Source organism: Triticum aestivum, chromosome 6D, assembly GCF_018294505.1.
Source record: "Triticum aestivum cultivar Chinese Spring chromosome 6D, IWGSC CS RefSeq v2.1, whole genome shotgun sequence".
Lineage (NCBI taxonomy): Eukaryota > Viridiplantae > Streptophyta > Magnoliopsida > Poales > Poaceae > Triticum > Triticum aestivum.
In genome coordinates, this window is record NC_057811.1 from 309642270 (window position 1) to 309666244 (window position 23975).

The following is a 23975-nucleotide window of genomic DNA, read 5'->3' on the forward strand; positions in this document are numbered from 1 at the left end:
AGCCAACGGCCCGTCCTCTTGCATGCGCTAGAACACTTAGATACGCGTCACGAAGCTTCTGGTTGCAAAATGGGAATCCATAGCCGCCGTTCCAGGTCCTAATACGCATGCTATGCATTCCCACATAAAGCTCCCTCAGGATTTGCCTCTTGTACCTCCTCTGGCCATCTTCATCCTCGCTGTCCACATCGTCAGACAACACCTATACAAATAGTAAAACAAAATTGGCATCAAATCAATGATTACATGCCGTGAAGTAGGATTAGGAATTTATGGCTATTTATTTATACATACCCAGAGATTATGGTTCGATTTTTAAGCACAGTCGTCTACGTATAGACTAATCTTGAAGAAAATAATGGCACAAACATATGTAGGCCATTCAAAATCAATTTCAAGCCCTGGCTAGGAATTATTAGCACGAACACTAACCCTAGTCAGATTACTAGCAGAAATCATTTGCACAGATGAAACAACTAATCACTTATCACCTGTACCATTCAAACAATCAATACACTACACAGATCTAATGAAACTTACTCAGATTTCATGGATTGGGAGAACATAACCATAGGATTTCTATTCCAAAAAGGGGGAGGGGGGCAGGAGTAACCAGAGAAACCCTATGATCTATTTGACACATAAATGGGTATAGATGACTAACCAGCTGTCCGTTGTCGTCGGAGTCGTCGCCGGAGTGGTCGTCGAAGTCGGTGTGGAACTCCGCCTCCGGCTGTGGAAGCTCGACGCCGTCAATGACGTCAGGGTGCAGCGATAACTCGCCGGCGGTGACGACAACCTCTGTCTCCATCTCCACGCCGTGCTCCGGTGCTTTAGCAGCCCCGGCATCGCCACTCCCTCCGATGGGGCGCTTCAGCGGCATCCTCATACACTGACGGCTTTGAGGGCTGAGAGCGGCGTCGAGGATGCAAGCGGAGAGAGAGGATTGTGTGTGTGTGTAGCAAAGATGGGGGGTGCGGCCGCTCGGGCGCACCATTAATATGGAGTAGTGGGAGTTGTGGGAGAGAGGCGGGCGGTGGTCAAACCGATGGCTCACCTCCCGGTGAGCCTGCGCACCGGATTGCTGGCATGCCTACCAAAGTTTCACACAGCTACTCGCACGCCTCCCGATGACACTACGCAGCAAGCACGCCTCCGTCAATTCACACACCTGTACGCACGCCTCCCTGTCTGCCAGCACGACGGACTGCTCGCATGCGTCCCGTCAACTCACGCTTGCTCGCACGGCACACGGGTCGCGCGGCGGCACATATATTGTTTTTCTATTTGGATGATTAATGTTGCCGCTTTATTGCTTAACCGAAGCATGGCACGTATCCATTATTGGTCTAACGCTCACGGTTCAAATAAATAATCCGTTTGGGATATTGGTTCCCAATTATTAATAATCTCCCGTCTGTAATTAGATGAAGATTACATCAAAATTGGTCTCATATTTGACAAAAAAGTACACTGCCACTTTGTATTGGTGTCCATATGACAACACGATAAGTTTCATGAACTTCAAATAAGTTTTCGATGTGCTAGAATTTAAAAATCAAGATTCTCAATGTTTGAAATTTGTTGCACGGGGAGTAAACATGCACCCAGTGAGACACATGTGTTTTTGCAATCCATTTAGGTGCACCGTCACGTGTGCATGTAGCTCAAATTTGATTTTTGCGCATTATACCCGTAGAAAATCAATCAATCAATGTACTAAAACGTCTTAACGATCTCTGTGATTTTTTTGAAATTAAAACGTCCCTCCTTTGGTAAAATATATGTTCACCACGGGATAATTAATTTAACATGCATCGTAGTTGCGGTGGATTCGCGGTGTGTGTGTGTGGGTGTGTGCGTCTGGGAGTGGCGAGTGGCTCGCAGTACACTACGAGTTGTGAGCCACCGTGTGGGTTGGCCGTGTTAGGCAGGCCGGTGCCACATCAGAGTCGTGAAATCGTTATTTAAGACATTACAAACCCTTTCATACATAAATATTTTGGCCACACGCAGTCGATGGTTCTCCTACACGACACTCTATACTCGCATGTGACGCCTTCTGTGGGCCCGTGATGGTAGCTGCAACTACGTCGGTATTTCCCCGGAGAGGGAGGGATGATGTAGCACAACGACGGTAGGTATTTCCCTCATTTATGAAACCAAGGTATCGAACCAGTAGGAGAACCAAGCAACACAACGTAAACAACACCTGCACACAAACAACAACACCTCGCAACCCAACGAGTTAAAGGGGTTGTCAATCCCTTCCGGGGTACGGCGCCTCAAGATAGGCAAGCGAACGTGAGGTAAATTGTAGTAGATTGATAGATCGAACGCCAAATAAAATAAATAGAGATAAAAAACAACAAGATATTTTTGTATTTTTTGGTTCAATAGATCTGAATAAGAATGCAAAGGAAAAGTAGATCACAAGGCAAATATACGAGAAAGAAGACCCGGGGGCCGTAGGTTTCACTAGTGGCTTCTCTCGAGAAAAATAGCAAACGGTGGCTAAACAAATTACTGTTGGGCAATTGATAGAACTTCAAATAATTATGACGATATCGAGGCAATGATAATTACATAGGCATCACGTCCAAGATTAGTAGACCAACTCCTGCCTGCATCTACTACTATTACTCCACACGTCGACCGCTATCCAGCATGCATCTAGTGTATTAAGTTCATGAAAAAACAGAGTAATGCAATAGGAACGATGACATGATGTAGACAAGATCCGTTTATCTATATGGCGGTAGATATAGATCTCGTCTTTTTATCCTTAGTAGCAACGATACATACGTGTCGGTTCCCTTTCTGTCACTGGGATCGAGCACCGTAAGATCGAACCCACTACCGGGCACCTCTTCCCATTGCAAGATAAATAGATCAAGTTGGCCAAAAAAACCAAATGTCGGAGAAGAAATACGAGGATATAAGAGATCGCGCATATAAGAGATCAAAGAAACTCATATAACTTTCATGGATATAAAAAGATATAACTGATCATAAACACGAAGTTCCTCAGATCCCAACCAACACATCGCAAAAGAGTTACATCATATGGATCTCCAAGAGACCATTATATCGAGAATTCAGCGAGAGAGAGAAAGCCATCTAGCTACTAACTACGGACCCAAAGGTCTACAAAGAACTACTCACGCATCATCGGAGAGGCACCAATGGAAGTGGCGAACCCCTCCGTGATGGTGTCTAGATTGAATCTGGTGGTTCTGGACTCCGCGGCGACTGGATGAATATTTCGTCGACTGTACTAGGGTTTCTGGAATATTGGGGTATTTATAGAGCAAAGAGGCAGTCCGGGGGCACCCGAGCTCGGCACAACCCACCAGGGCACACCTGGGCCTCCTGGTGCGCCCTGGTGGGTTGTGCCCCCCTCGGGGCACCCCCCAGGTGCAACCAGGGCCCATTGCCTTCCTTCTGGCCCATAAAAAATCATCGTGAAGTTTCGTGGCATTTGGACTCCGTTTGATATTCATTTCCTGTGATGTAAAAAACATGGAAAAAACAACAACTGGCACTTGGCACTGTGTCAATAGGTTAGTACCAAAAAATGATATAAAATGACTATAAAATGATTATAAAACATCCAAGATTGATAATAAAACAGCATGGAACAATCAAAAGTTATAGATACGCTGGAGACGTATCAGCATCCCCAAGCTTAACTCCTACTCGTCCTCGAGTAGGTAAGTGATAAAAACAGAATTTTTGATGTGGAGTGCTGTTCATCAAGTCATATCATATTATTTTCTTTATAGCATGGACATTTGGAATTTTATGTGATTCAAAGCAATAGTCTAGTTTTGACATAATAATTTAGATACTCAAGCATATCAACAAGCAACCATGTCTTTCAAAATTTCAATGCTAAAACAAGTTATCCCTAGCCCATCATGCTCAAACATTGATCCATTCATGAAACACACTCGAATATTAACTACACCCAATACTTGAGCATGATCATATTGCCTCCTAGTTGGTGCTTTTTATGAGAGAAGATGGAGACTTAGATTTCAAAATAAAAATTGCATAAAGCAAAAGAAAGGCCCTTCGTAGAGGGAAGTAGGGATTTGTAGAGGTGCCAGAGCTCAAAGTGAAAAATTAGAGATAAAAATGTTTTGGGAGGTGTATCCGTCCCACCAACGAAAACGACTCAGAGTTCCGAACACTTTCCATGCTAGATATGCCATAGGCGGTTCCCAAACAGAAAATAAAGTTTATTCCCTTTTCCACCATTCTTTCACTTTGCATGGCTAACCGTATCCACGGGTGCCCTCCATACCAACAAGTTCCAAGGAATTTATTATTTGGCAACATAAAGTAAATTCATTATTTTTTGCATTTCGGGATTGGGCATCCCTAAAACCTTTGCCTTACTCTTGTGCAATGACAAGTGAATAAACATTCATATTGAGAATAACACATCTAGCATGGAAAATATTAGCCACCCGTTACCGTTCCGCAAGCGAAACAAACACACAAAAGAGAAGTTTATTTTGAAAATTAGAGATGGCACATGCAAATTTGCTTAGAACAGCAAAAGAATACCGCATATAGGTAGATATAGTGGACTCATGTGGCAAAACTGGTTTAAAGGATTTTGGATGCACAAGTAGAGGTCATACTTGGTGCAAAATGAAGGCTAGCAAAAGATTGGGAAGCGACCAACCAAGAAACGAATAATCTCATAAGCAAGCATTAAGCATAATTAACACCGAATAATGCACCACAAGTAGGATATACTCCCTCCGTCCGGAAATACTTGTCATGAAAATAAATAAAAGGGGATGTATCTAGGCGTATATTAGTTCTAGATACATCCCTTTTTATCCATTTTGATGACAACCATTTCGGACGGAGGGAGTAATTTTCATTGCATGATTATTGACTTCCATGCATGCATAGGGAATCACAAACCTTAACACCAATATTCTTACTAGAGCACAATTACTCATCAACATAACTCACATATCACATCATCATATCTCAAAACTATTACTAAGAATCAAGTTCATTTTGTCCAATGATCTTCATGACATTTTCTTTTACTTTATCCTTCTTCTATATCTATCACTTTGGGACTAACTTTTATGTGTTGCTTTTCATAAGCTCAAACAAATATAAGTGGAGATCATGAGCATAACGAATTTTCTTTCTCTCAAAATACTTGAAGTGAAGCAAGAGAGAATTTCTTCAAAATTTTACTAACTCTCAAATAAATCTAAGTGAAGAAAGAGAGCATTTCTTCAAAAATAACAAAGCACACCGTGCTCAAAAAGATATAAGTGAAGCACTAGAGCAAGTCCTAGCTCATAAAAGATTTAAGTGAAGCATAGAGAGCAATTCTAACAAGTCATGATATAATTTTGGCTCTCTCAAAAAGGTGTGTCGTGCAAAGATTGATGACTTAAGACACAAAATAAAATAAGGAAAGACACTTATCATACAAGACGCTCCAAGCAAAACACATATCATGTGATGAATAAAAATATAGCCTCGAGTAAAATACCGATAGTTGTTGGAAGAAAGCGGGGATGCCACTCGGGGGCATCCCCAAGCTTAGTTGGTTGTGTTGGGGATCGTAGCAGAATTTTAAAATTTCCTACGCATCACCAAGATCCATCTATGGAGTATACTAGCAACGAGGGGAAAGGAGTGCATCTACATACCCTTGTAGATCGCGAGTGGAAGCGTTCCAATGAACGAGGTTGATGGAGTCGTACTCGCCGTGATCCAAATCACCGATGACCGAGTGCCGAACGGACGGCACCTCCGCGTTCAACACACGTACAGAGCAGTGACGTCTCCTCCTTCTTGATCCAGAAAGGGGGAAGGAGAGGTTGATGGAGATCCAGCAGCACGACGGTGTGGTGGTGGATGTAGCGGGATCTCGGCAGGGCTTCGCCAAGCTTCTGCGAGAGGGAGAGGTGTTGCAGGGGAGAGGGAGAGGTGTTGCAGGGGGAGAGGGAGGCGCCAGGGGCTGTGGTGCGGCTTCCCTCCCTCCCCCCCACTATATATAGGACCCCTGGGGGGGGCGCCGGCCCTGGAACCCATCTACATGGGGGGCGGCGGCCAAGGGGGAAGGGGGGTGGCTTCCCCCCCAAGCCAAGTGGGGCGCCCCCACCCCTAGGGTTTCCAACCCTAGGCGCCGGGGGGAGGCCCAAGGGGGGCGCCCCAGCCCACTAAGGGCTGGTTCCCTTCCCACTTCTGCCCACGGGGCCCTCCGGGATAGGTGGCCCCACCCGGTGGACCCCCGGGACCCCTCTGGTGGTCCCGGTACAATACCGATAACCCCCGAAACTTTCCCGGTGGCCGAAACAGGACTTCCTATATATAATTCTTCACCTCCGGACCATTCCGGAACTCCTAGTGAGCTCTGGGATCTCATCCGGGACTCCTAACAACTTTCGGGTTTCCGCGTAATAATATCTCTACAACCCTAGCGTCACCGAACCTTAAGTGTGTAGACCCTACGGGTTCGGGAGACATGCAGACATGATCGAGACGCCTCTCCGGTCAATAACCAACAGCGGGATCTGGATACCCATGTTGGCTCCCACATGTTCCACGATGATCTCATCGGATGAACCACGATGTCGAGGATTCAATCAATCCCGTATACAATTCCCTTTATCAATCGGTATGTTACTTGCCAGAGATTCGATCGTCGGTATCCCAATACCTTGTTCAATCTCGTTACCGGCAAGTCTCTTTACTCGTACCGTAATGCATGATCCCATGGCTAACTCCTTAGTCACATTGAGCTCATTATGATGATTCATTACCGAGTGGGTCCAGAGATACCTCTCCGTCATACGAAGTGACAAATCCCAGTCTTGATCCGTGCAAACTCAACAGACACTTTCGGAGATACCCGTAGCGTACCTTTATAGTCACCCAGTTACGTTGTGACGTTTGGCACACCCAAAGCACTCCTACGGTATCCGGGAGTTGCATGATCTCATGGTCTAAGGAAAAGATACTTGACATTGGAAAAGCTCTAGCAAACGAACTACACGATCTTTGAGCTATGCTTAGGATTGGGTCTTGTCCATCACATCATTCTCCTAATGATGTGATCCCGTTATCAATGACATCCAATGTCCATAGTCAGGAAACCATGACTATCTGTTGATCAACGAGCTAGTCAACTAGAGGCTTACTAGGGACACGTTGTGGTCTATGTATTCACACGTGTATTACGATTTCCGGATAACACAATTATAGCATGAACAATAGACAATTATCATGAACAAAGAAATATAATAATAACCATTTATTATTGCCTCTAGGGCATATTTCCAACAGTCTCCCACTTGCACTAGAGTCAATAATCTAGTTACATTGTGATGAATCGAACACCCATAGTGTCCTGGTGTTGATCATGTTTTGCTCTAGGGAGAGGTTTAGTCAACGGATCTGCTACATTTAGGTCCGTATGTACTTTACAAATATCTATCTCTCCATTTTGAACACTTTCACGAATGGAGTTGAAGCGACGCTTGATATGCCTGGTCTTCCTGTGAAACCTGGGCTCCTTCGCAAGGGCAATAGCTCCAGTGTTGTCACAGAAGAGAGTCATCGGGCCCGACGCATTGGGAATCACCCCTAGGTCGGTAATGAACTCCTTCATCCAGACTGCTTCCTGTGCTGCCTCTGAGGCTGCCATGTACTCCGCTTCACATGTAGATCCCGCCACGACGCTTTGCTTGCAACTGCACCAGCTTACTGCTCCTCCATTCAAAATATACACGTATCCGGTTTGTGACTTCGAGTCATCCAGATCTGTGTCGAAGCTAGCGTCGACGTAACCCTTTACGACGAGCTCTTCGTCACCTCCATAAACGAGAAACATATCCTTAGTCCTCTTCAGGTACTTCAGGATATTCTTGACCGCTGTCCAGTGTTCCATGCCGGGATTACTTTGGTACCTTCCTACCAAACTTACGGCAAGGTTTACATCAGGTCTGGTACACAGCATGGCATACATAATAGACCCTATGGCCGAGGCATAGGGGATGACACTCATCTTTTCTCTATCTTCTGCCTGTGGTCGGGCATTGAGCCGTGCTCAATTGCACACCTTGCAATACAGGCAAGAACCCCTTCTTGGACTGATCCATATTGAACTTCTTCAATATCTTGTCAAGGTACGTACTCTGTGAAAGACCAATGAGGCGTCTTGATCTATCTCTATAGATCTTGATGCCTAATATATAAGCAGCTTCTCCAAGGTCCTTCATTGAAAAACACTTATTCAAATAGGCCTTTATACTTTCCAAGAATTCTATATCATTTCCCATCAATAGTATGTCATCCACATATAATAAGAGAAATGCTACAGAGCTCCCACTCACTTTCTTGTAAACACAGGCTTCTCCATAAGTCTGTGTAAACCCAAACGCTTTGATCATCTCATCAAAGCGAATGTTCCAACTCCGAGATGCTTGCACCAGCCCATAGATTGAGCGCTGGAGCTTGCATACTTTGTCAGCATTCTTAGGATCGACAAAACCTTCCGGCTGCATCATATACAATTCTTCCTTAAGGAAGCCGTTAAGGAATGCCGTTTTGACGTCCATCTGCCATATCTCATAATCATAGTATGCGGCAATTGCTAACATGATTCGGACGGACTTCAGCTTCGCTACGGGTGAGAAAGTCTCATCGTAGTCAACCCCTTGAACTTGTCGATAACCCTTAGCGACAAGTCGAGCCTTATAGATGGTCACATTACCATCCGCGTCTGTCTTCTTCTTAAAGATCCATTTATTTTCTATGGCTCGCCGATCATCGGGCAAGTCAGTCAAAGTCCATACTTCGTTTTCATACATGGATCCTATCTCGGATTTCATGGCTTCTAGCCATTTGTCGGAATCCGGGCCCGCCATCGCTTCTTCATAGTTCGAAGGTTCACCGTTGTCTAACAACATGATTTCCAGGACAGGGTTGCCGTACCACTCTGGTGCGGAACGTGTCCTTGTGGACCTACGAAGTTCAGCAGTAACTTGATCCGAAGCTTCATGATCATCATCATTAACTTCCTCCCCAGTCGGTGTAGGCACCACAGGAACATCTTCCCACGCTGTGCTACTTTCCGGTTCGGAAGGGGTGACTATCACCTCATCAAGTTCCACTTTCCTCCCACTCAATTCTTTCGAGAGAAACTCTTTCTCCAGAAAGGACCCGTTCTTGGCAACAAAGATCTTGCCTTCGGATCTGAGGTAGAAGGTATACCCAATGGTTTCCTTAGGGTATCCTATGAAGACGCATTTTTCCGACTTGGGTTCGAGCTTTTCAGGTTGAAGTTTCTTGACATAAGCATCGCATCCCCAAACTTTTAGAAACGACAGCTTAGGTTTCTTCCCAAACCATAATTCATACGGTGTCGTCTCAACGGATTTCGACGGAGCCCTATTTAAAGTGAATGCGGCAATCTCTAAAGCATAGCCCCAAAATGAGAGCGGTAGATCGGTAAGAGACATCATAGATCGCACCATATCCAATAGAGTGCGATTACGACGTTCGGACACACCGTTTCGCTGAGGTGTTCCAGGCGGCGTGAGTTGTGAAACGATTCCACATTTCCTTAAGTGCGTACCAAATTCGTGACTTAAATATTCTCCACCACGATCTGATCGTAAGAATTTTATTTTCCTGTCACGTTGATTCTCAACCTCACTCTGAAATTCCTTGAACTTTTCAAAGGTTTCAGACTTGTGTTTCATTAGGTAGACATACCCATATCTACTTAAGTCATCAGTGAGAGTGAGAACATAACGATATCCTCCGCGAGCCTCAACACTCATTGGACCGCACACATCGGTATGTATGATTTCCAATAAGTTGGTTGCTCGCTCCATTGTTCCGGAGAACGGAGTCTTGGTCATCTTACCCATGAGGCATGGTTCGCACGTGTCAAATGATTCGTAATCAAGAGACTCCAAAAGTCCATCTGCATGGAGCTTCTTCATGCGCTTGACACCAATGTGACCAAGGCGGCAGTGCCACAAGTATGTGGGACTATCGTTATCAACTTTACATCTTTTGGTATTCACACTATGAATATGTGTAACATCACGTTCGAGATTCATCAAGAATAAACCATTGACCAGCGGGGCATGACCATAAAACATATCTCTCATATAAATAGAACAACCATTATTCTCGGATTTAAATGAGTAGCCATCTCGAATTAAACGAGATCCAGATACAATGTTCATGCTCAAAGCTGGCACTAAATAACAATTATTGAGGTTTAAAACTAATCCCGTAGGTAGGTGCAGAGGTAGCGTGCCGACAGCGATCACATCGACCTTGGAACCATTCCCGACGCGCATCGTCACCTCGTCCTTCGCCAGTCTCCGTTTATTCCGCAGTTCCTGTTTTGAGTTACAAATATGAGCAACCGCACCGGTATCAAATACCCAGGAGCTACTACGAGTACTGGTAAGGTACACATCAATTACATGTATATCACATATACCTTTGGTGTTGCCGGCCTTCTTGTCCGCTAAGTATTTGGGGCAGTTCCGCTTCCAGTGACCACTTCCCTTGCAATAAAAGCACTCAGTCTCAGGCTTGGGTCCATTCTTTGACTTCTTCCCGGCAACTGGCTTACCGGGCGCGGCAACTCCCTTGCCGTCCTTCTTGAAGTTCTTCTTACCCTTGCCCTTCTTGAACTTAGTGGTTTTATTCACCATCAACACTTGATGTTCCTTTCTGATCTCCACCTCCGCTGATTTCAGCATTGAATATACCTCAGGAATGGTCTTTTCCATCCCCTGCATATTGAAGTTCATCACAAAGCTCTTGTAGCTCGGTGGAAGCGACTGAAGGATTCTGTCAATGACCGCGTCATCCGGGAGATTAACTCCCAGCTGAGACAAGCGGTTGTGTAACCCAGACATTCTGAGTATGTGCTCACTAACAGAACTATTTTCCTCCATTTTACAGCTGAAGAACTTGTCGGAGACTTCATATCTCTCGACCCGGGCATGAGCTTGGAAAACCATTTTCAGCTCTTCGAACATCTCATATGCTCCATGTTTCTCAAAACGCTTTTGGAGACCCGGTTCTAAGCTGTAAAGCATGCCGCACTGAACGAGGGAGTAATCATCAGCACGTGATTGCCAAGCGTTCATAACGTCTTGGTTCTCTGGGATTGGTGCTTCACCTAGCGGTGCTTCTAGGACATAATCTTTCTTGGCAGCTATGAGGATGATCCTCAGGTTCCGGACCCAGTCCGTATAGTTGCTGCCATCATCTTTCAGCTTGGTTTTCTCTAGGAACGCGTTGAAGTTGAGGACAACGTGGGCCATTTGATCTACAAGACATATTGTAAAGATTTTAGACTAAGTTCATGATAATTAAGTTCATATAATCAAATTATTCAATGAACTCCCACTCAGATAGACATCCCTCTAGTCATCTAAGTGAAACATGATCCGAGTTAACTAGGCCGTGTCCGATCATCACGTGAGACGGACTAGTCAAGATCGGTGAACATCTCCATGTTGATCGTATCTTCTATACGACTCATGCTCGACCTTTCGGTCCTCCGTGTTCCGAGGCCATGTCTGTACATGCTAGGCTCGTCAAGTCAACCTAAGTGTATTGCGTGTGTTCCGAGGCCATGTCTGTACATGCTAGGCTCGTCAACACCCGTTGTATGCGAACGTTAGAATCTATCACACCCGATCATCACGTGGTGCTTCGAAACAACGAACCTTCGCAACGGTGCACAGTTAGGGGGAACACTTTCTTGAAATTATTATAAGGGATCATCTTACTTACTACCGTCGTTCTAAGCAAATAAGATGCAAAACATGATAAACATCACATGCAATCAAATAGTGACATGATATGGCCAATATCATTTTGCTCCTTTGATCTCCATCTTCGGGGCACCATGATCATCTTCGTCACCGGCATGACACCATGATCTCCATCATCATGATCTCCATCATTGTGTCTTCATGAAGTTGTCATGCCAACGATTACTTCTACTTCTATGGCTAACGCGTTTAGCAATAAAGTAAAGTAATTTACATGGCATTATTCAATGACACGTAGGTCATACAAAAAATAAAGACAACTCCTATGGCTCCTGCCGGTTGTCATACTCATCGACATGCAAGTCGTGATTCCTATTACAAGAATATGATCAATCTCATACATCACATATATCATTCATCACATCTTCTGGCCATATCACATCACATAGCACATGCTGCAAAAACAAGTTAGACGTCCTCTAATTGTTGTTGCAAGTTTTTACGTGGCTTGTATAGGTTTCTAGCAAGAATGTTTCTTACCTACGTAAAACCACAATGTGATATGCCAATTTCTATTTACCCTTCATAAGGACCCTTTTCATCGAATCCGTTCCGACTAAAGTGGGAGAGACAGACACCCGCTAGCCACCTTATGCAACTAGTGCATGTCAGTCGGTGGAACCTGTCTCACGTAAGCGTACGTGTAAGGTCGGTCCGGGCCGCTTCATCCCACAATACCGCCGAAACAAGATAAGACTAGTAGCGGCAAGAAGAATTGGCAACATCAACGCCCACAACTGCTTTGTGTTCTACTCGTGCATAGTAACTACGCATAGGCCTGGCTCATGATGCCACTGTTGGGGATCGTAGCAGAATTTTAAAATTTCCTACGCATCACCAAGATCCATCTATGGAGTATACTAGCAACGAGGGGAAAGGAGTGCATCTACATACCCTTGTAGATCGCGAGCGGAAGCGTTCCAATGAACGAGGTTGATGGAGTCGTACTCGCCATGATCCAAATCACCGATGACCGAGTGCCGAACGGACGGCACCTCCGTGTTCAACACACGTACGGAGCAGCGGCGTCTCCTCCTTCTTGATCCAGCAAGGGGGAAGGAGAGGTTGATGGAGATCCAGCAGCACGACGGCGTGGTGGTGGATGTAGCGGGATCTCGGCAGGGCTTCGCCTATCTTCTGCGAGAGGGAGAGGTGTTGCAGGGGGAGAGGGAGGCGCCAGGGGCTGTGGTGCTGCTGCCCTCCCTCCCCCCCACTATATATAGGACCCCTGGGGGGGGGGCGCCGGCCCTGGAACCCATCTACATGGGGGGGCGGCGGCCAAGGGGGAAGGGGGGTGGCTTCCCCCCCAAGCCAAGTGGGGCGCCCCCACCCCTAGGGTTTCCAACCCTAGGCGCAGGGGGAGGCCCAAGGGGGGCGCCCCAGACCACTAAGGGCTGGTTCCCTTCCCACTTCAGCCCACGGGCCCCTCCGGGATAGGTGGCCCCACCCGGTGGACCCCCGGGACCCCTCCGGTGGTCCCGGTACAATACCGATAACCCCCGAAACTTTCCCGGTGGCCGAAACTGGACTTCCTATATATAATTCTTCACCTCCGGACCATTCCGGAACCCCTCGTGACGTCCGGGATCTCATCCGGGACTCCTAACAACTTTCGGGTTTCCGCATACTAATATCTCTACAACCCTAGCGTCACCGAACCTTAAGTGTGTAGACCCTACGGGTTTGGGAGACATGCAGACATGACCGAGACGCCTCTCCGATCAATAACCAACAGCGGGATCTGGATACCCATGTTGGCTCCCACATGTTCCACGATGATCTCATCGGATGAACCACGATGTCGAGGATTCAATCAATCCCATATACAATTCCCTTTGTCAATCGGTATGTTACTTGCCCGAGATTCGATCGTCGGTATCCCAATACCTTGTTCAATCTCGTTACCGGCAAGTCTCTTTACTCGTACCGTAATGCATGATCCCATGGCTAACTCCTTAGTCACATTGAGCTCATTATGATGATTCATTACCGAGTGGGTCCAGAGATACCTCTCCGTCATACGAAGTGACAAATCCCAGTCTTGATCCGTGCAAACTCAACAGACACTTTCGGAGATACCCGTAGCGTACCTTTATAGTCACCCAGTTACGTTGTGACGTTTGGCACACCCAAAGCACTCCTACGGTATCCGGGAGTTGCATGATCTCATGGTCTAAGGAAAAGATACTTGACATTGGAAAAGCTCTAGCAAACGAACTACACGATCTTTGAGCTATGCTTAGGATTGGGTCTTGTCCATCACATCATTCTCCTAATGATGTGATCCCGTTATCAATGACATCCAATGTCCATAGTCAGGAAACCATGACTATCTGTTGATCAACGAGCTAGTCAACTAGAGGCTTACTAGGGACACGTTGTGGTCTATGTATTCACACATGTATTACGATTTCCGGATAACACAATTATAGCATGAACAATAGACAATTATCATGAACAAAGAAATATAATAATAACCATTTATTATTGCCTCTAGGGCATATTTCCAACAGTCTCCCACTTGCACTAGAGTCAATAATCTAGTTACATTGTGATGAATCGAACACCCATAGCGTCCTGGTGTTGATCATGTTTTGCTCTAGGGAGAGGTTTAGTCAACGGATCTGCTACATTCAGGTCCGTATGTACTTTACAAATATCTATGTCCCCATTTTGAACACTTTCACGAATGGAGTTGAAGCGATGCTTGATATGCCTGGTCTTCCTGTGAAACCTGGGCTCCTTCGCAAGGGCAATAGCTCCAGTGTTGTCACAGAAGAGAGTCATCGGGCCCGACGCATTGGGAATCATCCCTAGGTCGGTAATGAACTCCTTCATCCAGACTGCTTCCTGTGCTGCCTCTGAGGCTGCCATGTACTCCGCTTCACATGTAGATCCCGCCACGACGCTTTGCTTGCAACTGCACCAGCTTACTGCTCCTCCATTCAAAATATACACGTATCCGGTTTGTGACTTCGAGTCATCCAGATCTGTGTCGAAGCTTGCGTCGACGTAACCCTTTACGACGAGCTCTTCGTCACCTCCATAAACGAGAAACATATCCTTATTCCTCTTCAGGTACTTCAGGATAGTCTTGACCGCTGTCCAGTGTTCCATGCCAGGATTACTTTGGTACCTTCCTACCAAACTTACGGCAAGGTTTACATCAGGTCTGGTACACAGCATGGCATACATAATAGACCCTATGGCCGAGGCATAGGGGATGACACTCATCTTTTCTCTATCTTCTGCCTGTGGTCGGGCATTGAGCCGTGCTCAATTGCACACCTTGCAATACAGGCAAGAACCCCTTCTTGGACTGATCCATATTGAACTTCTTCAATATCTTGTCAAGGTACGTACTTTGTGAAAGACCAATGAGGCGTCTTGATCTATCTCTATAGATCTTGATGCCTAATATATAAGCAGCTTCTCCAAGGTCCTTCATTGAAAAACACTTATTCAAATAGGCCTTTATACTTTCCAAGAATTCTATATCATTTCCCATCAATAGTATGTCATCCACATATAATAAGAGAAATGCTACAGAGCTCCCACTCACTTTATTGTAAACACAGGCTTCTCCATAAGTCTGTGTAAACCCAAACGCTTTGATCATCTCATCAAAGCGAATGTTCCAACTCCGAGATGCTTGCACCAGCCCATAGATTGAGCGCTGGAGCTTGCATACTTTGTCAGCATTCTTAGGATCGACAAAACCTTCCGGTTGCATCATATACAATTCTTCCTTAAGGAAGCCGTTAAGGAATGCCGTTTTGACATCCATCTGCCATATCTCATAATCATAGTATGCGGCAATTGCTAACATGATTCGGACGGACTTCAGCTTTGCTACGGGCGAGAAAATCTCATCGTAGTCAACCCCTTGAGCTTGTCGATAACCCTTAGCGACAAGTCGAGCCTTATAGATGGTCACATTACCATTCGCGTCTGTCTTCTTCTTAAAGATCCATTTATTTTCTATGGCTCGCCGGTCATCGGGCAAGTCAGTCAAAGTCCATACTTCGTTTTCATACATGGATCCTATCTCGGATTTCATGGCTTCTAGCCATTTGTCGGAATCCGGGCCCGCCATCGCTTCTTCATAGTTCGAAGGTTCACCGTTTTCTAACAACATGATTTCCAGGACAGGGTTGCCGTACCACTCTGGTGCGGAACGTGTCCTTGTGGACCTACGAAGTTCAGCAGTAACTTGATCCAAGAATCGATACTATTGCGAGGCAAAGAAGAGAACCAAATTTTTGCAGAATCACGCAAAGAGAACAGAAATAGTTTCATCTTGACCGCATCATTGTCCACATCTTTTTTTGTTTGCATATCGCATAATTCCACGAAGGTATCTGGTAGGCGACTGGTACAAGTGCTAGACTGGAGCTAGACAAGAAGCGTTGAGCAGGAACTTGAGCAATTCCAGAAACCTTAGTGCCGGAAGGTCAAGGAAGTTGCTGAACTGATGACAGGGAAGCCGGCGATCGAGATATTGGACATAGAATGCCACTCTTTAAAAAGGAAAAAAGGAGTAATCATTAAGATGGGACGCGGCATCCTCATTAGGAGTACCGGAAAATTGGTCTTTCATAACAAGATTCAGCAAAGCGGTATTAATATCACAAGTCTCTGCACTAGTGGCGGGAGGAGCAAGCGGAGTGCCAATAAAATCATTGTTGTTGGTATTTGAGAAATCATATAACTTGGTGTTCTCTTGAGTCATGATGACCACACAACAAGATTGCACTCAAAAATAGATCCGGTAAGAAAACGGCGAATGGAAAAAGAGAGGCGAATAAAATGACAAATTTTTGTGAAGTGGGGGAGAGGAAAACGAGAGGCAAATGGAAAATAATGTAAATTGCAAGGAGATGAGATTTGTGATTAGGAACCTGGTTATGACGAAGATCCTCCCCAGCAACAGCGCTAGAAATTCTCCTTGATGGTAGCTGCAACTACGTCGGTATTTCCCCGGAGAGGGAGGGATGATGTAGCACAGCGACAGTAGGTATTTCCCTCAGTTATGAAACCAAGGTATTGAACCAGTAGGGGAACCAAGCAACACAACGTAAACATCACCTGCAAACAAACAAAAACACCTCGCAACCCGACGAGTTAAAGGGGTTGTCAATCCCTTCCGGGGTACGGCGCCTCAAGATAGGCAAGCAAACGTGAGGTAAATTGTAGTAGATTGATAGATCGAATGCCAAATAAAATAAAGAAAGATAAAACACAAGAAGGTATTTTGTATTTTTTGGTTTAATAGATCTGAATAAAAATGCAAAGGAAAAGTAGATCGCAAGGCAAATATATGAGAAATAAGATTCGGGGGCCGTAGGTTTCACTAGTGGCTTCTCTCGAGAAAAATAGCAAACAGTGGGTAAACAAATTGCTGTTGGGCAATTGATAGAACTTCAAATAATTATGACGATATCCAGGCAATGATCATTACATAGGCATCACGTCCAAGATTAGTAGACCGACTCCTGCCTGCATCTACTACTATTACTCCACACATCGACCGCTATCCCGCATGCATCTAGTGTATTAAGTTCATGAAAAAACGGAGTAATGCAATAAGAATGATGACATGATGTAGACAAGATCCGTTTATCTATATGACGGTAGATATAGATCTCGCTTTTTATCCTTAGTAGGAACGATACATACGTGTCGGTTCCCTTTTTGTCACTGGGATCGAGCACCGTAAGATCGAACCCACTACCGGGCACCTCTTCCCATTGCAAGATAAATAGATCAAGGTGGGCAAACAAAACCCAAATATCGGAGAATAAATACGAGGCTATAAGAGATCATGCATATCAGAGATCAAAGAAACTCAAATAACTTTCATGGATATAAAAATATATAACTGATCATAAACTCGAAGTTCATCAGATCCCAACAAACACACCGCAAAAGAGTTACATCATATGGATCTCCAAGAGACCATTGTATTGAGAATTCAACGAGAGAGAGAAAGCCATCTAGCTACTAACTATGGACCCGAAGGTCTACAAAGAACTACTCCTGCATTATCGGAGAGGCACAAATGGAAGTGGTGAACCCCTCCGTGATGGTGTCTAGATTGGATCTGGTGATTCTGGACTCTGCGGCGGCTGGATGAATATTTCGTCGACTGTACTAGGGTTTCTGGTATATTGGGGTATTTATAGAGCAAAGAGGTGGTCCGGGGGGCACCCGAGGTGGGCACAACCCACTAGGGCGCGCCTGGGCCTCCTGGTGTGGCTTGGTGGGTTTTGCCCCCTCGCCCCCAGGTGCTACCAGGGCCCATTGTGACGCCGGGGTAATTAAGCTACAGTAACCCCTCGTAATGATGCCACGTCACCTCGATTACTAATGATAAACTCACGTTGATTAGAAACCTATTCAAATTCAAATTCAAAATCAAGGCAAACAACAAAAAAATTCAAATGTTAAAACTAAAATGTTCGGGTTGTGACAACTATTGCATAGGCAGTTATGGTGAAGAAACCCTACTTTTATAAAACGTTTAGATGCTATAAGATAAATAAAACAGTAGCGAAAACTATTATTTAAATACGTTTAGATGCTATAAGATAAATAATACGTTTAGATGCTATAAGATAAATAAAATCAGTATTTTGCTAAATCAAAAATAAAAGGAAACTAAGCTAAAACAGAAAAGAGTAATAAATAAAAGAAAAGGGGAAAACACAAAAACAGAAAACAAAACTAAAAAGTAAAGAGAGGAAGAAAACCCCCCTGGACCGCGGCCCAACTGGGCCAACCCCACCAGGCCCAGCCGGCCACCCACCCCCACTCCTTATCCCCTCACCCCCCCGTAACCCACTCCACCGACACCCCACTCCTCCCCCACGAAAATATCTGCCCCTCTCTCCCCGATTGGATCAGGATCGGGGGAGGAGGTCGCTGCCCCCGCGCCAGGACGCCGCCGCCGCCCGAAGCGCTCCCCCACCAGCCTGCTTCTCCTCTCCGCCGTCGTCCCCGTCATCCACCTCGCGCACCGCTGCCACGATCCCTACGCCCTTCATGAGCCGCACCCCTTCCTCTCCTCCTTTCTCCCTCAACGCGCCGCATCGCCGCTGCCCCGCTGCGTGGCCGCCCCCTTCTTCCCCCTTGGCACGCTCACCGCGCCCCGCAGCTGCGCACGCGCGCCCCGCCTCCACCGCGGCCTCCCCCCGTTCGCGCCTGTTGCCATGGCCGCGCGCGCCCTGCGCCGCGCGTGCCTGCCCCCGACGCCCTGGTCCCTCGGGCTCGCCTTCGTGCCTCCCGCGGCCGTCTGCTCTGCCATCGCTGCCGCCGCTGTGCCCGACTGCCGAACCGCGCCGTGGCCGCGCCGGTTCTGCCCACCACTGCGGCCGCCGACGCGCCGTCCTGCTCCGCCCCACCTCCGGCTCGCTGGGCCGTCGCCCCGCCGTGGCCTCGCCGCGGCCATCTCCGGTGCCCGCGCCCGCGCTGCATCGGCACCCCTCCGCTCCCGTGGGTCGTCGCCCGGGTCGGGCGCCTACAACGCCCGTGTGCCCGTTAGGCCCCGCTGGCCCTATGACAAGTGGGCCACTGCTCCAGAACGTTTTTTAAAATAAAATAAAATACTTATAATAAATAAATAATAAGTAATTAAAATGATGGAAATATTGATTAATTAATTAATTAAATGATTAATTAACTTAATTAATCCTAATTAGATTGACTTACTGACTAATTAAACTAATTAACCTGTTTAGTTAATCGCAGTCAATGACAGGTGGGTCCCGCTCGTCAGTTTGACCCAGTCAACGCCCTGTTGACTGCTGACGTCACGCTGACGTCATCATGACATCAGCATGCACTGTTCTGGATAATGTTGTATTAAATTAATTAAATAAATGCTAAACTTAATTTAAATCTTTTAAAATTCATATAAAATAAACCGTAGCTCGGATGAAAATACTTTGTACATGAAAGTTGCTCAGAACGACGAGACGAATCCAGATACGCAGCCCGTTCGTCCGCCACGCGTCCCTAGAATAGTGAACCTGTAACATTTCACCTCTGGTTCATCTGTCCGAAAACACGAAACACCGGGAATACTTTCCCGGATGTTTCCCCCCTTCGCCGGTATCACCTACTACCGCATTTGGGCACACCTAGCATCACGCTTTGACTTGTCATGCACCGTCATGCTTATGTTTGCATTATATTTATTGTTTCTTCCCCCTCTTCTCTCGTTAGACACCGAGACCGACGCCGCTACTACCCAGTACGACTACGGTGTTGACAACCCCTCCTTCTCGGCTGAGCTTCCAAGCAAGCCCCCTCTTGATCACCACATATCGCCTATTCTTCTCTATACTGCTTGCATTAGAGTAGTGTAGCATGTTACTAATTTCGGTTAATCCTATTCTGTTGCATAGCCTGTCATTGTTGCTACAGTTGTAACCCTTACCTACTATCCTACTGCTTAGTATAGGATGCTAGTGTTCCATCAGTGGCCCTACACTCTTGTCCATCTGCCATGCTATACTACTGGGCTGTGATCACTTCGGGAGGTGATCACGGGTATATACTATATACTTTATATACATGACACATGTGGTGACTAATGTCGGGTCGGCTCGTTGAGTACCCGCAAGTGATTCTGATGAGGGGGCTGAAAGGACAGGTGGCTCCATCCCGGTAGAGGTGGGCCTGGGCCTGATGGCCCCCGACTGTTACTTTGTGGCGGAGCGACAAGGCAGGTTGAGACCACCTAGGAAAGAGGTGGGTCTGGCCCTGGTCGGCGTTCGCGGATACTTAACATGCTTAACGAGATCTTGGTATTTGATCTGAGTCTGGCATTTTGTCTATACGCACTAACCAACTACGCGGGAACAGTTATGGGCACTCGACGTCGTGGTATCAGCCGAAGCTCTTCTTGACGTCAGCGACGGAGCGGCGCGCGCCGGATTGGACTGGAACGCCTGCTAGGCTAGGTCTGCTTCTGGCCGCGTACGCAACGTGCAGGTGTGCAATGGGCGATGGGCCCAGACCCCTGCGCGCATAGGATTTAGACCGGCGTGCTGACCTCTCTGTTGAGCCTAGGTGGGGCTGCGACGTGTTGATCTTACGAGGCCGGGCATGACCCAGGAAAGTGTGTCCGGCCAAATGGGATCGAGCGTGTTGGGTTATGTGGTGCACCCCTGCAGGGAAGTTTATCTATTCGAATAGCCGTGTCCCTCGGTAAAAGGACGACCCGGAGTTGTACGTTGACCTTATGACAACTAGAACTGGATACTTAATAAAACACACCCTTCCAAGTGCTAGATATAACCCGGTGATCGCTCTCTAACAGGGCGACGAGGAGGGGATCGCCGGGTAGGATTGTGCTATGCGATGCTACTTGGTGAACTTACCCATCTACTCTCTTCTACATGCTGCAAGATGGAGGCTGCCAGAAGCGTAGTCTTCGACAGGATTAGCTATCCCCCTCTTATTCTGGCATTCTGCAGTTCAGTCCACCGATATGGCCTTTTACACCTATACCCAAGCATATGTAGTGTAGATCCTTGCTTGCGAGTACTTTGGATGAGTACTCACGGTTGCTTTTCTCCCTCTTTTTCCCTCTCTATACCTGGTTGTCGCAACCAGATGTTGGAGTCCAGGAGCTAGAGATCCCGAGGATGATTCTACATGGAGTTCGGCTTTGAGGAGTAGTTAGGAGGTCCCAAGCAGGAGGCCTTGGCTTTTCGATCGTTGCTACTTTTGTGCTAGCCTTCTTAAGGCAAACTTGTTTAACTTATGTCTGTACTCAGATATTGTTGCTTCCGCTGACTCGTCTATGATCTAGCACTTGTATTCGAGCCCTCGAGGCCCCTGGCTTGTATTATGATGCTTGTATGACTTATTTATGTTCTAGAGTTGTGTTGTGATATCGTCCCGTGAGTCCCTGATCTTGATCGTACACATTTGCGTGCATGATTAGTGTACGATTAAATCGGGGGAGTCACAAGTTGGTATCAGAGCCGACTGCCTGTAGGAATCCCCCTTCCACACTCCTTGGCCGAAGTTGAGTCTAGTCATTGCAAAACTTTTACTAACATGGCTGTGTGGCTTACGGGCCCACGTCACCATTGGGTGGTATTAGGATCTTTTATTCCTCATCTATACCCTGGGACTATGATCTCTCGTCTATTCGGGTTTAAATGAATTTACTAACTTTGACTCTAGGATCTCGTAAATACTTCCATCCAGAGAGCCCTTAGCGCAAATGATCGCCTGCTGCACCGAAGAATCCGTAGATACTCTCCGATGTTCTCTTCAGACTTTATGGCGTCGCTTTTGCAATTCCCTTCCATCGATAAACCCCTGTGGATAACCACGTATACTCGCCATTCATACAATGCTTCCCAGTTGCTCTTGTTATTACAAGATACCCCGAAATTCTCTCTGTTGCTCCGAGAATCCTTTGAGCTTACTGCCTTGCTGTTCTTTGCCACATGAATACCACTATGGAAAATTTCTAGCACTCACCGGATATTTGCTCATCCCCAGTTGATTCATGTATTTCACAAAAGTCTTCAAAATACTATTTGAACTTCCGAAAATCCTGAGTAGCCTATTGCTCTTGAAATTCTTACTTGCTTGCATTATGGTTAATCCCATAAGTCTATAATCTTATTGGCATCTCTTGTCATTATCATTTTGAGTCCGTTGATTCAATTTGTTGCAAATGCTCACAATCCTCAATCAGATCCTAGAATTCGTCCTTCCGACTCAGACGTCATTTTAAACGTGAGCTGGTTCTTGCCAATCAAATTGTCGTCGATTGTGCCCCTAAGTCTATTGAACTTATCCATCCTTGATCAGAGCGTCTACTTTTGATCCTTCGCTTTGTAAATCATAATTCCTTTACAATTGAGCTCTAAATTACTCAGTTGTTTCTATAATCCAATGTCTTTGCATTGATTCTTCCTCTGGTTGTGAGCCGATACTCAAATCAGATCCTTTATGGACCATCAGAACCTTGTTGGATTTTATCTGACAACGTCCTTCATATTCAATCACTTTGGAAGTTCTTTCCCTGATACATAATGCCTTCGGTAAATCCTATTCCTTGATTTGGCCAACCATGCTCTGCTTTCGAGCTGGTGATATTTACTATTGAAGCTTGTGGTATATGTTTCCACGATGCCCCGATGGGTTGAACCTATGCCTTCCATAATATGTGTGAACTCGAAAGTTTTCATGAGTCGTACTCTTCTGGTATTTTGCCAGATAAAATTTCAACACTACAACTTTTTTGAAAGTGAGAAGTGAATGAAAGGTTATGCATTGGAGAAGTGGGAGTCGACCATGAACTTTGTGTTCATGCCCATGGACACGATGTAGCTCTTATCATTATAGCTTCTCTTAAATTAATTATTCCTTTGGTATAAGTTCATCTTATATCTGGGATCTGGCCTTTTGCAATCGTGGTTCCAACCATGTTCTCCTTTAAGTACCATTTCTCGTGCAAGTTTAAGCACTTGTGCTCTGCAGAGCAATACCTCCGTCCAACCTCTACTTTGGTCTGTCATCGAGTATTACCCCCCTGGTATCTCGAGAATGCCAAGGAACTAATTAACTTATGAGTTCTTCATCAACTAATATTCTTGTCGATTCCATTTTTCCAATGGGTTCTGAGTTGTTAGAACCCCTCAAGGACACCGATAAGTGAATCAATTCTGCACTCCAATTCAATAACTCTAAGTAATTTTTGTTGCTTACGAGTTTAATAATCCTTCAAGTCATTCCTAGCCTGCTCGGCTATGTCATTATTGTGCCAATTTTAACTATGCTACCTGGACCTTCCCAGCGCACAAATTTCGACAATGGGCTAATCTTGCGTCGATCTTCCTCGTCATATCACTTCTCCTTGAACAACAAACTTGATTTCGAGTTTGTGTCCTACCCGTGGTTCCAATAACCTTTCGCTTTCATCATTCCTTTGACTTGATGTCATCATCGATCAATTACATCTTCTTGAAAACCTCTCGACAATTTTGTCGTGATCATTGTCAACAATTTGACTTCTTCCAAGTTGTGTGTCGAAATTCAGGATGAGAAATACCATCCTTGCCCCACGATGAATTGCGTTAT